Genomic DNA, 17285 nt, shown 5'->3' with positions numbered 1-17285 from the left:
AGAAAGAGGGGGTGGGGGGAAAAAAATCGATCCCATCTGTGGTATGATGGTTAATTAAAGCAGCTCTTGAGCAGCCCAAGGATGAGAGGCTTGGCTGGGCTCCTGGAGGCACAGCTCTGATTACTCACACAGAATGGATGGTTTCTTAGCAATGAAAGGAGGGGGCCAAGAGCTGCCTGGTGGGGTGCACAGACGACGTCAAGGAGGAGAGACATGTGCATGCTGCACACTTACACATGTGCACACACACACACACGCACACGTGCAAATGGACTCTCATACAGTATGCATGCACATGCATACATATACATATGTAAACATGTACACATGATGAGCCTGTAGACACAAGCGCAAACAACATCAAATTAGATCAAAATAAATGCGTCAGAAAACTAATCAGATATAATGTGAGGCCACTAAATGTGAATTTCCACAACAGAATGAGTTCAAGAGGTTAATGAAAAAACAAGCAAGGTCATCTAATTGTAGCTTATGGTGTATACTAATGTTAGAGACAGATGAATCTGTAGTTCTCTGTGGAGTTTCACAGCAAGAAAACCATAACCTGTAGAGGGAATGACAAGTTAAAATTGCATACTGCTGTTATTCTTTCCTAATTCACTCATATCCATCATATACCTGAATAAGAAGACAGTGATTCAGCCTCCAATTTCCCTACAGTCATCAAAGTTCCATCTTATCTTACCATTACATTTAGATTACCCCAAAGCCCATTACACCCTCCTCATTGACATTCATGGCTCTCTCATATTGAGAGGGCATGGGTGACAGCTCCAGCACTTTGGTATGACCCCACCCCCCTATGGTGAGATTTGGTATTGCATAACATGGCCAGGCAAAATTACAAAGTAGGTACTTTCTGCATTTTTGCACAGCACACCCAGGAGTGCACACATTAACATTTATTATCACTAGATTTAAGATTTAAATTATTACTACAGCACAGGGTTTTATAACTTGATTATAAGATATTGATCAGTGATGTAGAAATTATATGCATGAAGCCTGACTCTGTCTTAATACCGCAAGATGTAACAACAGTAGCTGAGACCCAGTAAAACAAGGGTCCTTGAAAGATGATATGTAGATGGGACAGAAGGCAGCCCATCCTCCTATTTTATAAAGTTGAAGCTGACATATAATCATACTCTCAGATTTAGAGAGCGGTTATAATAAACCACCAAATCTGAGGTGTATGAATTATGTATATGGTGATGATTTGATGGCTGCCAAATAGAAAAGAGGGTGCAAGCGGCTGATTGAGGTGCGCCACGTGGTGCGTCGTTAGTCGCCATGTCTCCCGGTACAGACATCTGAGGTCAGGGCCCCGTGCTAATTGGTGTCGGGTTGAACGCTTGTGAGCTAAATGAGAAAATTACACGTTGTGGGAGGAATCAGCTGCAGTTGTTGGGGTGCCTTTTACAGTACGGCTGCAGTCCTATCTGTGTGGCGGAGACAGCAGTCTGGCTCTGTGTTTGTTGGGGGAGAAGGAGGCGAGGTAGATGGTAAACTTTATTGTTGTAAGGTGTGGGTGCTCCAGTTCGCTTACACAGCCACACCCATTAGATATACATACTGCCTTAGCATATGTGGCTAAGGTAAGGGATGTGTTGATGCTACATTTAGTGTGTAATTAAGGATTTGGCAAAATGGCATTTCCTACCAATCCAAAAAAAAATCAAGCTGCTATATCTAATGCTTTTCTATTAGAAATATATCTAATTGTATCTTTCTAATTGACTATGTGCATGTGAAAATGGTTGCTCTCAGATAGAATTATCACCTGCAGTTCACCTCGGCTCTTCTGAGCATTTTATCCACATTTTTCTTTTTCGTCTCACAGCCCCCAACTTTACCGTTTTGGTTCAGCCCACCTCTCTTATAATGTTGTATTCAGCAACAGCAAAGCTGCAGTTTTCTGTGAAAAAGCTCTGATAAACTGACTGTACACCATCTGTCCACCACCAGACAGCAGACGTACGCAGTTAGCGACTGGCTGGTGAACAAAGTGGAGCTAAAGAGCCAGATACTTCCCTCAGGAGATGGTGGAGACCACAACAGAGCTAAAAGACAGTGAATATTGAACTAGGACATCTGCCAGGTGACCAGAGACACAAATCCAAATGAATGCTAATATTGCTCCATGTCTGCTGGATGTGAAAAGAAGCAGCTCTATGGCTGACAAGTTTTACATATCAGCGTAGGCTGTAATAGGCGATGCCAGTGTTTTTCCAGCCTGTTTCCACTGCACCCCAGTGTCTAAAAATATGGTTATTGTAGATTTAAGTGCAACTTTGAAGTACTATGATTTTGCTTTCTGCTTCTACTCCCTACCTTATTTTACTTTTTACTTTTTGCTCCGTTACATCTCACAGCTATTCTTACGAGTTACTTTGTAAATGAAGATTTTAAACAAGAAACATATGATAATCTTATAAAATACGTGGTGCTGTTATAGGCTGATAGACAGTGTATGATACTTAGTGATATATAATTTTCAATGAGTAACTTAATACATTAACATTGTAGTATTGTTACTTTTACTTACACAAAAGCAGGAAATGTGTTTTTGTCTCTTTTTTGTCTGATTTGGCCGAAATGGTGAAATTGCCTTTTTTGGTCATACACTATCACCTGCATCTTTTTTTCTGGTATTTGTTCATATCATACAGCAAAACTCACCAAACACAATCAACACGATCCACTTAACATGATCTACATGAAGAAAGCTTCATTTTCAAATCTACTTATTGAATACCCTGATGAGTGATTCTATTTGAGACATTTCCTTTCTACTTAAATTATCTTTTATTCATGAAATGCTTTTTTCACGTCTTTGTGTGCAGGTAGAGTTTTGCCTGTATGTGTCATTCAAGGCCTGGGCAAATTATTCACTTCTAAACACAGCATTCCTCCACTCCTCCGGCACACCCAACAAACAGACAAACAACAATGTAGACTAAATGAGTAAAGCGTTGAATTGCCTTCCTTTTGTTCTTTCTCTTATTTCTTTTTTCTGCTGGCTCTTTCTCTTTCCAAGACAGAACCTTTGGTGGTGAGCCCCGGCAATCTTAAGTAAACGTCATTAACTGTTTGCTCATATCGCCCACAGAAAGTATGCTGCAGCCTCCTTTGTCTCACTATCAGTTGTTTAAAGAGGTTTGTGCTGTAATGGCGTGGTCAGCCAGTGCCAGGGGCTTTGAAGTGCCGTCTCACTCTGAGAGTTAACCTCTGTGGTCACTGAAAGCTGACCCTGGAGTTGCAATTTCAGGAGGTCACGCAGCAAAAATAACTAGAAGCCCCTGTGCAAATGGTTTTTTCTTCAAGCACATAAAAAAAAGTGTACCACTTTCCAAGAAGGCATACTTTATAAGGGCCTTATCAGGTGTAACTGATGGCTTTATTAATAGTTAATGAGTTATTTATTAATTCTTTATAGCTCATGAATGAGCTATTAATAGACATTAAAGGACAACTTTGTGGTTGTCAGGCTGTGAAAAATCCCTTTCATTGGTGTTTATCTTCCTGTCAGGTAACTTGCTTTTTTGCTTTAGCTATCTCTTCTTTAAAAAGACCCCACATCCCACCCTCCACCCCGTACACCATTTGCCCCCATTTAAACCAGCTGCAAAGCATCTAACCCCAAAACAATGTATTATTATTATTATTATTGAAGTTCTACTTGTTTATCATTTGACTTTCATGCAACCTGATGGCTCATCAAAAATGCATGACACCCCTGATCTTTCATTACAGATCTATGTCATTGATAATCATAAACCCTTTATTAATATGTTACAAACTGCTGTTATGATGACTAATGTTTAGGGCGTGGTGCCCAGGTGGTCTTAGGTCAATACTAAGGGTTGTGACTTCATAACAAACCTTTATTATTAAGAATACAGGTATAAATAATAAACTTTAATAAGAGATTCTTCAAGGACAATAATCTGTCATGTATGTAAGATCCAACAAGTCCTTATATGTTCACTGCTTTCCAAACAAACAATAGTTGGAAGATTCTCTGATGCTACATTTATGTCTATGATTGGTTAGGTTTAGACGAACGAAAGCTACTTGGTAAAGGTTAGGAAAACATCATGATTATGGTTAATAGAAAACCAGGTTGACTGTCAGTATGAGACAGATACAACCATTCACCGTGACTGACCTGTGCCTGTGTGTCAGTATAATGTCATTCTACCCCCACCCTTGTCCTTGAGAGAGAACAGTGAGGAGGAGCAGGGCTGAAAAGGTAATTTGTGATTAAAACATAAACATGAGTCATTAGAAACATTAAAACAAACCCATTTCTGAGTCAGTGAGGTTAAAGAGCCAAATAAAGAGATGTAGGAGGATGATATACCAACAGTGTTGAAATGTAGCTGCAGCAAGTAAATATACTCAAGAACTGTTTGCCAGTACTTGTATTTTTAAGGAGCTATTTGTCCATTTTACTATTGTTACACAGCTAACATTAGCATTAACAGCAGTTTACTTACTATTCTAGAAGAAATGTTGCGAGTTCAGCATCAAACTTTATTCCTTTATTTGAGTTGTTATCGAGTTATAAGAGTTGTCTCCAGCAGTGGAAAGCAACGGCAATGTTGACTCTTGTCTGTATCACACCCTTTCTTCTACTGAAGTTAGCATGCTAACCAGCTAGCCCTGGCCCCATCTCATCACTTTGCATGAGCGACTCACTGTAGCCTCCAATCTGCCCTGAAGACCTAGTGCTGTTCAGAGGATGTGTAGCAGCAGAGAAAACTTACAAGTAGCCCCTTTAATTGAGTTATTTAATTTTATAGGACATGTTTTTGCAAATGTTTTACATACTTATTACTCCACTACATTTATATGATAACTTTAGTTAGTAGTTACTTTTCAGTTTCATATTAATGATACAAAGCTTTAAATCGACCAATCAGAAGCCAGCTTTGAAAAAAATCGACCAATCAGAAGCTGGCTTTAAATCCTCCAATCAGAAGCCAACTTTGAAAAAATTGACCAATCAGAAGCCAGCTTTGAAAAAAACCAACCGATCAGAACGCAGCTTTAAATCGGCCAATCAGAAGCCAGCGTTGAAAATATCCACAAATCAGAAGCCAGCTTTGAAAAAAATCGACCAATCAGAAAAGCTTTAAATCAACCAATCAGAATGCAGCTTTGAATCGACCAATCAGAAGCTGGCTTTAAATCCTCCAATCAGAAGCCAACTTTGAAAAAAATGACCAATCAGAAGCCAGCTATAAATTGACCAATCAGAAGCCAGCTATAAATCGACCAATCAGAAGCCAGCTTTGAAAAAAGTCGACCAATCAGAAGCCAGCTTTAAATCGACCAATCAGAAGCCAGCTTTGAAAATATCGACCAATCAGAAGCCAGCTTTAAATCGACCAATCGGAATGCGGCTTTAAATCGGCCAATCAGAACGCAGCTTTAAATTGACCAATCAGAAGCCAGCTTAAAAAAAAATCAACCAATCAGAAGCCAGCTATAAATCGACCAATCAGAACACGGTTTTAAATCAGCCAATCAGAAGCCAGCTTTGAAAAAAATTGACCAATCAGAAGCCAGTGTTGAAAATATCGACCAATCAGAAGCCAGCTTTAAATTGACCAATCAGAAGCCAGCTCTTAAAGAATCGACCAATCAGAAGCCAGCTTTAAATCCAGCAATCTGAAGCCAACTTTGAAAAAAATCGACCAATCAGAAGCCAGCTTTAAATTGACCAATCAGAAGTCAGCTTTAAATTGACCAATCAGAAGCCAGCTTTGAAAAAAATCGACCAATCAGAAGCCAGCTTTAAATTGACCAATCAGAGGCCAGCTTTAAAAAAAAATCGTCCAATCACAACGCAGCTTTATATAGAGCAATCAGAACCCAGCTTAAAATCGTCCAATCAGTAGCCAGCTTTGAAAAAATTTACCAATCCGAATACAGCTTTAAATCGACCAATCAGAAGCCAACTTTGAAAAAAATCGACCAATCAGAGTGCAGCTTTAAATCGACCAATCAGAAGCCAGCTTTAAAACAACCAATTAGAAGCCAGCTTTAAATCGACAAATCAGAAGCCAGCTTTGAAAAATATCGACCAATCAGAAGCCGGCTTTAAATCGACCAATTAGAATGCAGCTGTACATCGACCAATCAGAAGCCGGCTTTAAGTCCTCCAATCAGAAGCCAGCTAAAAAAAAAAACTGGACCAATCAGAACGCAGCTTTAAATCAATCAATCAGAAGCCAGCTCTGAAAATATTAACCAATCAGAAGCCAGCTTTGAAAATATCGACCAATCAGAAGCCAGCTTTAAATCGACCAATCAGAATGCAGCTCTGAAAAAAATCGACCAATCAGAACACAGCTTTAAATCAACCAATCAGAAGCCAGCTTTGAAAAAAGTCGACCAATCAGAACGCAGCTTTAAATCGACCAATCAGAAGCCAGCTTTGAAAAAAATCGACCAATGAGAACGCGGCTTTAAATCGAGCGACCAATGTTAGTGACCAAAAAGATATTCCTGGTTCATTACTGATCTATAAAGCATTAATAACATACTTACTTACCATTACAAAGCCCTTAGTTACTATTTTTAAATCATAGGCTTTTAGAAAGGTTTTATCTCCATTTTCTTAAAATGGCACTAACTTAGTGCCAAGATGCTTTTGGAGACCCAGGCCCATTATTATAGAGATTTTGTCAGCAGCAGGACATGTATGAGTAATGGTAGTGATGCATTAGGAGAGGGGGGGGGGGGGGGGGGTGTGATAGTCTGAGTTGTAAGTCAACATCAGAGGCCGCAGGCTGACCCCACAGGGGATTACACACTCTGATTTAAGAGCATCTCTCCAGCTCCTCTCCTCTCTGCAGCACTCAGGTCCTTGGTGCATACAACACCCACCTGATGCAACATAATGTCCAGGAAAACAGACACAAGCTCACGTGCACGCTCACACACACACACACACACAAATACACACTCTTATATGCGGGAGCATTCTCGTTATACCCTTATTCTTAGTCCTGCTCCATCCTCTGTTACAGGGTCGGGGCAGAGTAAGATCACATCAGGGTTTGTATCCAGAGAAAGAAGGAGCGAGAGATCCGAGCCCCTGCAGTGGTAAGTAAATACAGCCTAATGGCCTCTGATTAATTCTACATTGCTCTCATCGGGCCAGTAAAAAGAGATGTAATGACCTGCATCTCTCTCTCTCTCTCTCTCTTTCCTTCTCCCTCATTTCTTTCCCTCGCTCCCCCTCCTCCCCTCAGTCTTTCTCAATTTCTCCCTCATTTTCTCAGCTTTTGATTATGAATTAAAAGGGATTGCAAATGGTATGCTGTTGCTTGGCCCCCTGATTGCCATATTTGATTAAGAAATGTCAGTGTGCATGTTTCCCATGTCTGTCTTTTTTTAGCCTCTCTGTTCGCTGTAACATTAACACATGCACGAGGAACACAATGGCTCCACGGCTCTCAGACGGTCTGCCATGAACAGCAAACTTGCGCTAATCAAACGCATTCTTCCATCTTGCCTTTCTCTTTTTCTCGGCCTCTTTTCTCATTTTTTGCCTTTTCAAGACTCAGTGGGTTTTTGTATCAGCTGTGAGCCACACCAACAAGGGAGAAATCACAGACAATTAAAGAGCATTGAGAAAGACAGGTAGAGCTGAGAATGAGGACGGGAACAAGTGATGGAGATCTAAGCTCTTTCATTAGGACTGAAATCAGACAGTGGCTTAGTCTCCTGTCCCTGTGAGTTAATTGTCATCCTGAAAATAAAACTTCTGACAGTTGCTCGGTAGAATGATTTTGACTTGTATTTTCATTCAGACAGACTACGTACATTTATATACCTGTACATTTACCGGGATGACATACTCTCTGGAGCTTTTAACAGCTGCAATCATAAGCAAAAGAGTTGCTTTAACCTGGAGGCTGCTTGTTATACAACTGCATTGGCTGACAGCAGTTGTGAGCAGCTCTGAGTTTGGTACCTTGCTTTAGGCCTCCATAGCAGGTTAGTGCAGTGGTTCTCAAACTTTTCACATCAAAGACTCTTAAACTGACACAAATCAGACCACAGACCCCCATCTGATAAGATTTTGGCTTTTAGATGTTTTATTACCTAAAGTGTTTGAAAGCCATGATCAAAATATTCATAAATCCTGTCACCGTGTTACTTAAGTATGGAATTATTGGTAAAATAAATTATTCTCCTTTTTGCTGTGGACTCCCAGGAACTCCCTCCAGAACCACTGGGTTAGTGGACAGCTGACCTCCAGTCAGCAGCTCTAGTGAGACACAACTTGCAGTCAGTCACAAGGTGAGAACTAGTTTGAAAGTTTCATCTCTTGATACTCAGTCCTTCACCCTGACAGGTCAACCCTGTGTCTTAGAAATTATTTTTGTTTAGTACCAAATTGTTTTCCCAATTACTTTGTGGTGCCAAACATAATTGCTGCCTGGATTATATTCAGAGGCAGTGTTTTTTGGACTCAATGAAGCAGGTGTTCAAATCGCAGGAGAGTTTGGGTTCTGCATTCAGACTGTGGTCAGAGTAGGTTTAGACAACAGCAGCACTTTGGTTATATCCCAAATTGCTGCAGACTTTTTGTCGTCAGTGTGAACAGAACCATAATGATGCTGTATCACTGATACCTTCAGTATTAATGAACAACATTTTCTCATTGTGTGACTAGAAAACATGATTCAGTCAGCTTTACATTTCTTTCAAACCTATTTACTTTTGCAGAATAGTCGTATACAGATCTAATTTGTTGGAGACAGTTACTTAGCTAGTTACTTAGTTCGCTACAATACAGGACAATTGGCTTTACAGACACACTACGTTATCAGCAAACATTATGTGAAAAGCTTTGCCCTTTATATTTTCTCTACATCATTAAATTAAAACTAAATTAGTTTTATTGATCTCCATTCTATAGATACCACCAATACCAAGTTTGTCAACTATTGTGAATAGACTCAATACCAAAAAAAAAAAAAAAAAATGGATTCACCACTGTGGGCACCTGAACACTTTCCTCAGTGCTGCCATATTTGCATTAAACATTAAGTAATTAACAGAGAATAGTAAAGAGAAATGTCTCATGTCTGGCAAATGATTTGGTTGTAGTGAGAATACATTCAGAGGTAGCCTGTAAATTCGGTAAAAAAAGTATCAATATTGGTATTGGTATTGCTCATCCTGTGCCTTTGTGTTACTTTGTGTTAGATCAAAACCAAATTTTGTGACTTAGCCCTCCCCTTACCAGGTGTAGCTGTTGTGCAGCGTTATCTAACTGAACCAACTGACAGAGGGACTTTTAATATCCTCAACATACGTGACTTGACTCTTAAATACTGTCTAATAACCATGTAATTATGGTTATTAAATGACATTTCACATAAATATTGCACAGTATGTCACACTGGCTGAAATGTTACTATGATATCTTTATATTAACAAGGTTTCCATGGCAATGTGATGTATAATGTGACAGGGTCAGAGAGATGAACCTACAGAGAGCTCCCCTTGGCCTTACTGAGCTTTATAGTGAGGTTCAGCCTTGTTGAACTGTCCACTTACTTATGGTTCACTCTCACTCTTGTTTTTAGCTATAAAGCTCTAAAAATCTTTTTTTATACAACCTGCTTAGCACAAAGTACCAGACAGACACAATTAACAACTAGCAGCTGACGAGACAGATATTTCCCTCAGGAGTTGATGGAGACAGAAAACAGAGCTAACAGAGAGGGAAAATTGGACTTACATCCGTCAGATGTCCAGAAACATGACCTCAATGTTGCTCTTCAACCCCTGGATGAGTAAATAAGTGACTACCTGCTCCATGAATTTAAAAGATAATGTAACTGCCAATTGGAGGCAGTTTTCTCTGCTCAGTATTTAAGTAATGTTAAACAAGCAAGTAAACAAAAAGAAGTTAAAACTTACTTAATAGCTGCTGCAACAGAGTCCAGGTCCTAAACTTTAGGATTAAGTCCTAAACAAATCATAGTGCATTTTTCACCAAATTTAATGCCATATTAAAATTAAAACACAAGGCAGTCATTCTGAATTGGAGGCTTTTTATACTGTGATTTGTTTTTATAGGTTTTGCAAATGTATTCCACACAGTTCGCGATGGCAGCCACTTCAGTACACAACAAAAACCAAAATCTGTGGTGCAGATCTGGACATGAAGTGAGATGTAGGATGTTTTCAAAACAAAATAAGTGAATCTTCGATTTAATCACTGTCATTTTGGACCCACGTTTTTCACGTTGTTTTTCTGATTACACCATGTTTGAATTCAAAGACAATAATCTTGTGTAGCTCCATAACAGCATCACTGAGTATGTTCACTGTCACTAGTTTGGTGCTGTAGTAGAAGACTTGTCCCCTCTGGAGAGGGTAACACGTCTTTTTACACCATCATTTTCCATTCCAAGCACAGTCGCAGGTCATTGTTGTTAGAATTAAACTTACTAGAGTTGTAAGACTTATTTTTTATTTTTATTTTTTCATCAAGCCTTGTCTGAAGCTATCGATTTAACAACTGATTCAAATCCAAGAGATGTAAATGCTGTATGTTTACCCACAGCTCTGGTTACTGCCCTCGAAAGACCCAGACGTTTAAGATTTGAGCTGGTGTGTGTCTTGTGTTTAATGTCTAATCACCACTCTCTCGCCTCTCGTCTTGACTCAGGTATCGTCAGGTTTGAACGTTTCTCTCCCGTGACCTCTTCAACCCTCTGTCTGCTCTTGTCAAAGCCATTAGTTTGTTCTCAGCAGCACATATCAGATGGGCCGAAACCGTAATAACAAACAGCCCTCGCCATTATTCCCTGCACACCTGCCTGCAGGCCGCACCGACTGGGTGTGTGTGTGGTTACTTGAATGCATCCTGTATCTTTATGTTTGAATAGCCTGCGCTTGTATTTGCAGAATGTCCATGAGTTGTGTGCATGTGTGCGTCTGAATGCATGGACATGTGAACAAGTGTACTTTTTTTGTGCGCGAGTGTGTGTGTGTGTGTGTGTGTGTGCACGCGCTTGCACTTGTGTGTGATAATGGGCTGTGTCCATCAGCACACAGAACACGAGCCCTCTGTATCAGGCAGAAGACACACTTAATGCCTGTCACAGGGTCAGATCAAGTGTGTACAAAGGAGAATTGATTCCTTTGAAAAACAGAATGCAACCAAGGACAGTTTTCCCATTTGCCAAGGAGCACGAAAGAGAGAGGTGTATAGAAAGAGGGCAGAGGGAGAAAATGGGAGAGAGAAATGGTGTAGGTGCCTGCAGGAGAGAAATGTGTTGATCTTTTGAGATGAAAAGCCCTACTTTCACAGGCTGCAAAATGGAATGCTGGGCTTCAGGGCTAAGGCCAAAAGAAGAGGAGTTTCTTCCCTTCCAGGTCCTTTTGTTGTCCTCTCATCAGTCCATCTCAGAGGAGGTGGAGGTATGGGGCGAGGGGGAGGGGTGGGAGGACTTGGCCATGTCAACTCACTGCCCCACCAGCAAGAATTGGACTCCCTCCCTGGGCCCTCGGGGGGGGGGGGGGGGGGTAGATACACAAGCTACCTGAACGCTGGAGATGAACATAGAATCAGAGGAAGAGGTGAGATTAAAGTTTGAAGCTGAGGAGGGTGTTAATGAGGGGACGGCACAAGTAGAAAAGGTTCCACTGGGCTCTTTTTTGGAAGGTGGCCCCTCTCGCATTATATTCTTGACTCCCCTCCAGGAGGGCCTAATGATGCTCTCCAAGGATGGCAGTCTTGAGAAGGGGGAGGGGGGAGGACATACTGGGAAGATGCGCCCCGAAAACCACAGAGGAGGTAGCCAAGAAAAGGGAGAGAGAGAATGGTGTCCCCACTAGAGAGATGAGTGAGAAGGAGCTCTTTCTCTCAAGACTCTTCATGTGCCCATCTTCCTCTCACTTCAACCTCTCTCTTCTTCTCTGACTCACCTCTCCACCTCCACCCATCCTCCCTTTTCTTGCTGCTTTGTCCTCTGGAGCAGGTTGGTAATTGTCACACACACCAGCACTATTTTCCATTAACTTAAGTATGTACAAGGAGCTAATACCTAACTGAGCTAAATGTGGATTTAGTTGCGATTTCAAGCTCCATCACAGGCAGAAAGGGGGCCCTTAGGTGCCCCTGTGGAGTACATTGTATTTACAGAAATTTCACAGAATTTCCCATCTTTCCTGGGGGGTTTTTTTCAATTTTTTTTTTAGCCATCTCCATCTCCAAAACAAATTCATCCGTCTACCCCCCAACCCCATCTATTCCCCAAGAATGTCAGAGTATCCATAAACAAAATCAGAGGGTACAGTAAGGTCTCTAATCAAGGCAATCAGTGCTGTTTTCAGAGGTGTGCAGCACAGCAGCAGCGCTGGTCTCATCTTTGTCTGTGCTTTAATTACTTGCTTTTGCATTTTGATGGAGGGGGGCGACTGGGGTGATTGTGCCTTATCACCTATCTCCAAGGATAAAAGACTACCCAATTACTTTGTTTGGATGCTAATGATTGCATTTCATTAGTAGCCGCTCTTAGCCCTCCTCACCCAGTAAATGAATGAATATGCCGTAATTTCAATTATTGGAATTATGAAAATTGCTTTTAAAAAGACGGCACGGGTATCATCAGCTTTCCACTGTGACATAATGCCATTTTAATTTCTATAATAGTTTTAATTGTCAGTGGCCCCGCTGTGCATTAATCATTTAATTGTATTGTCTTTTTCTGCTGCAAACACCTACACCCCTTGAACAGCCACACGCTTTCCCGCCCCAGCTTTGAAAATACAAATCACAATCAGCACTATCATCTTGAGAGTGATGAGAGATGGTGAAAACAAAGCCAAGTTAGAGGCTCAATTCAAAGTTTTAAGATGGTGGTAGATAGTTGGTCTTTGTTGGAGTGTTTCACAGAGGGGATGGGCGTAATGTTTGACAGCGTGCAACCTTGGATTTATCTGAACTTTTGTTCAGTTTTTTAGTCAAAAATAATAATAGTGACAGTAAAAATAATACAAGAGGCAAGCAAGAGAAAAAATTTTATTTTAGTTTTGTGATTAACAGAATTAAGACTTCATTGCTCACACTATAATAAAACTATATCATTCATATAAAGAAATAAGCAGTTCTTTATTCTCTTAATAAGAAAAATATACATTTTCTGTTTTCTTGTTACTTTGAGTTCTTTTAAAAATCTGTACATCATCTTTGAATGAATGCTTGGAAAGGTCAAAGGTCAAGGGCATAACAAAGCCCTTCGCTGACAACAACAGTGTCTTTGTGGCTATAGTTACCTCACATAGCCCCCACCGCCCCCCTGGCAACAAAAAGAAAAACAAGAAAATATATGATTTATGCTTCACAGCTTTCCATTATGCTTTGACGCTTTCAGAGTTTCAAGAAAAATCCTGCACCAAGATCAATCAAACGCAGCTTATTTTCCCTTTATGATTATGATCATGAATATCATTCTCAGCAGAGCTGTCACGACATCAGATTTTCACTACACGATTATCGTGGAAGAAATAATACCAATATTAGTGCGATCAGAAATTGAAATAATAATAATGATAATGCCATCAGTCAGATCTTTAACTTTGTTTATTGTGTGTTTTGTGTCTTTTTTTGGCAAATGAATTTGACTCAAATACAAGTGTAGGGAGGTGGAGACAGACCATAACTGTATGAAAGTGAATAAAGAGAACAATTACACTTAATGGACAGTGAAAAGACCACAAGATGAACTGATAAACAAAAGATCCACAAGACCTGGGGCACCTTGGTGGCTCACCTGGTAGAGCGTGTATCATTAAGACTTAGTCCTAACTGCAGTGGCCAGGGTTCAAGTCTGACCCCTGGCCCTTTGTCATCACCCCTCTCTCTCCCCAGCTGTTTTGTCTCTCTCTCTCACTATACCTATAAATAAAGGCATAAAAAGTCAGAAAAGAGAAAAAAAGATAAGACCTAACATCTGAAATCACAATATTATCACAAGTATTATTAACAAGATAAATATCCATCAATACCAGCATATCGCCCCTAACAGTGTCACAGCTTATTTGTTTTGCGCTGTGCATGACACCTAAAGATACTTAACATAAACCAAAGGTATAGGTAGAGTTATAATGAATTAAATCAGTCATAAATCAAAAGCCTTATGTTGTCCCTCATCTTTGTTTGTGTGCAGATGTTTTGTTTCACATTTTACACATTTCGCAGCCCTTTGCAGCAACCGCACATAAATCACAACCACACAACACGCCTGTAAGATGAAAAGAAAATGGTAAAAATGTTTATGCACAAAAAAAAAGGCAGTAATGCAGCACTGCACTGAAACAAAGGTGTAAAATCAAATGCTCAACATGTCAATTTATTCACTGTTTTATAGGTGTGGAGCTGTGAGGTGAGCTGTGCAGCAGGAGCAGCAGCAGCAGCAGCACAAGAGGAAAAAGTTTGACTGACAGCCTTGAGAAGCTCTCCACTGTCTCCTCCATCGCTCCTTGAGAGGGAGGAGGTCAAGTGTACCCCCTCAAACAAACACACTCGGATGCCCATGCAGAACACCTTGCCAAGCCTTTTAGCCACAGCTATTTTTCTTAAACTCATGTCATCAAGAGCACCGGAGGCATCTCTCAGGCTTGAACTTAAGAGGGCAAAGTGGGCTGACAATCGGGGCAAGAAAATACATCAGTGTGAGGAGGATCAGGAAGTGTGCTTGCCTGTGAATACATTTAATGCCTCAAACACCAAATGTTTCTCTCTGGTATGTTTTCAAAAGAGGAAAAACATTCACCAACATACACGCAGGTACCTGTAACCCTGTGTTGTAATAGAAAACAACTCAAGTGCATTCCTCTGCCAAGGCAGGACAATCCTCCATAGATGTGTTTGTGGTTTCAAAATGTTGAAAGACGTTCACACTTTACACTTTTTTGTTGAAAAGTTTATCATAAGGATTAAAAAAAAACACATGCTTTGATAAAACCTGACTTATAATAATTTGATACATGAATTAATGCTGGATGTGTGTTAAACACCAAGACTCACAAAGTCACTCAGAGTTCATGTGGTAATGCATCGCCGGGTAATAATTGTTAACTCACAGTTAATTTATGCATTAGTTTATATGCCATCAAATGAAATGAAAGGGGCACTTCAGACCCTCTGAGATCAACCTTTTCACTTAGAAATATAAAGATTTTTTTTTTTTATTTCTAAACATCCACATGTTGCTGCATGGCCCCTGGGTGGCATGTAGGCATTTTAAAGGTATTTTATTTGTTGTTGTTGAAAGAAGCACAGTGTAGCACAGAAGCAAATTCTGCACTGAAACGAAAAACATCCAGCAGCCGGCCTCAGTGACCCCTTTGTCAGGTGAACCTATAAAATCTACTGTGGTCTAATACAACAGCCCTGCTCTGATATCTGTCTGTATAAAATCTTCAGATTTTGGTGATATTGTCAGAAAAGTGGAAATTCAATTATACGTTCATTATTAAGGTTAAGATTAAAGGTGGTGTTTTTTAGACTGAGAAGCGTTTTTTTCTCTTTCCTGTTTAACACACAGGAGGGGGGCAGAATATTAGAAACACATAATGTAGTCCATTCAAAAGCACCATCACTACCTATGACCTCAGTGCCAAAACATATAATCGAATTAAGAACTCTATGACTACGTCAACAAAAATTGAACATAGGCAAAGGCAAGTAACAGGGCAGTTGTATTGGATTTCACAGGAGTACCTAATAAAGTGGACACTGAGTGTACGATTAAGGTTTAATGAAGTGAGAAACAAAATCAGGCTATTTAACTAAATTAATATCTCATACTCATATGAGAACAGATCTGATCTTAACTGATAAATTAATTGTGACTCGATCATTTAACATATCAAACTATCATGATTCATGCCTTGTGTTACTGATTTGAGTAAGTGAGGGAGTTGTGAAGAAACTTTTTCCCTTTTTTTAAACTTGTCAAATCTGCCCTTTGAATCAGATCCACACCAAAATCTAGTCCCTCAGTCTGTGGCCAAATGTTCAGGAAAGTTTCACTAAAACTCCTCATTTAAAAAGGTTTTTGAGATAAGATGCTAAAAAACAAAAGACAAACCAACTTACCCAAAGTGTAACCTCATAAATATAATGTATGTCCAATGAAATCAGAACCAGCTGAAGCCATTTTCAACAACCATCAACAAGCTGAATTTAAAACCTCTATTCAACTTGTGAAAATCTCACCAAAAAAGTAAAACTGAATTAAACTGTGCATTGAGACCAAAGATTATTATATTCTTGTGTCTGGTGTAAATCATAAATCCTGCTGCTAAAATTGACAGCCATTAAATTTGTTGAGGAACTCCAACACTAGTAGAGAGGGTTTGGTTTTTTTTTGTTTTTCTTTATGAGGACTGATGTGACCAGGGCAGGCGCTGTCACTCAAGAGTTCCAAGGACAGAGAGTAAGAGAGGAAGAGCGTGTGTGTGTGTGTGTGTGTGTGTGTGTGTGTGTGTGTGTGTGTGATAGAAGCAGACTGTGGGGAGGAAAAAAAAGAGGGCAAGAGCAAGCAGAAGACAGGAAAGTACACTTGATTAAGGAGAGGATTTACAAAAGACTTGCCCTTGGTGAGTTTGAATTATGTGACTCTGTGGAAGGGCCACACACTCTTCTGAGTGTCTGAGGCTTTCTCTTCACCCAACAATATTTTTCTTTCACGGCCGCTTTCTTTTGAAATAAAATAAAAATAATAAGAGAAATAAAAAAAAATTAATAAAAAGAGGCCATGACATTTTGGCAACTTGTTAACACTGTCTGCAGAGCAAAGGGTCAAGAGGTCTCTTAGCATACAGTGAAAAAAGATGGAGATCAGGCTGTCTGTGACTGTCTAAGGAACAAGACCTCTGTGACAGGCTTTTTATATTGCATCAATGGCACCATGATGAATGCCTGGCCTGTGACCAGCTCCTACACAATAGTGCCACCTTGTGGAATACATGGGAAAATTTCACAGTAAAGAATAACTTTGCTAAACACAGTTAAAGGAAGATAAAGAAAGAGTGTTACTTGAACCGCTGATTTATTCTTTTCAATAATCCACTGCACATCAAGTATCACATGTAATACTGGTTTACTTTTCTTATTACTAATGCTAATTCTTAGTTCTATGAGTCAATAATTTACTAATAATAATTTCCTATAGGAAGCTTTCTGGAAAGAGCTGGTACTAATCAGAATCAGA

General features: G+C 39.9%; 1 long non-coding RNA gene across 1 annotated transcript; it reads left to right on the top strand.

The window, feature by feature from the left end:
- The first annotated feature begins 4039 nt into the window (after nucleotides 1-4039).
- Nucleotides 4040-15393, top strand: LOC139633423 (uncharacterized). Its single transcript, XR_011693737.1, has 3 exons — nucleotides 4040-4276; nucleotides 7065-7140; nucleotides 14436-15393. It is a non-coding gene; the product is annotated as an uncharacterized lncRNA (long non-coding RNA).
- Nucleotides 15394-17285: the final 1892 nt, after the last annotated feature.

The sequence above is a fragment of the Trachinotus anak genome, unplaced genomic scaffold, assembly GCF_046630095.1.
Source record: "Trachinotus anak isolate AG129_WGS33_773 ecotype Australia unplaced genomic scaffold, CSIRO_AGI_Tana_v1 ptg000015l, whole genome shotgun sequence".
In the NCBI taxonomy this organism is placed as follows: Eukaryota; Metazoa; Chordata; class Actinopteri; order Carangiformes; family Carangidae; genus Trachinotus; species Trachinotus anak.
This window is presented reverse-complemented; position numbering and strand designations above follow the sequence as displayed.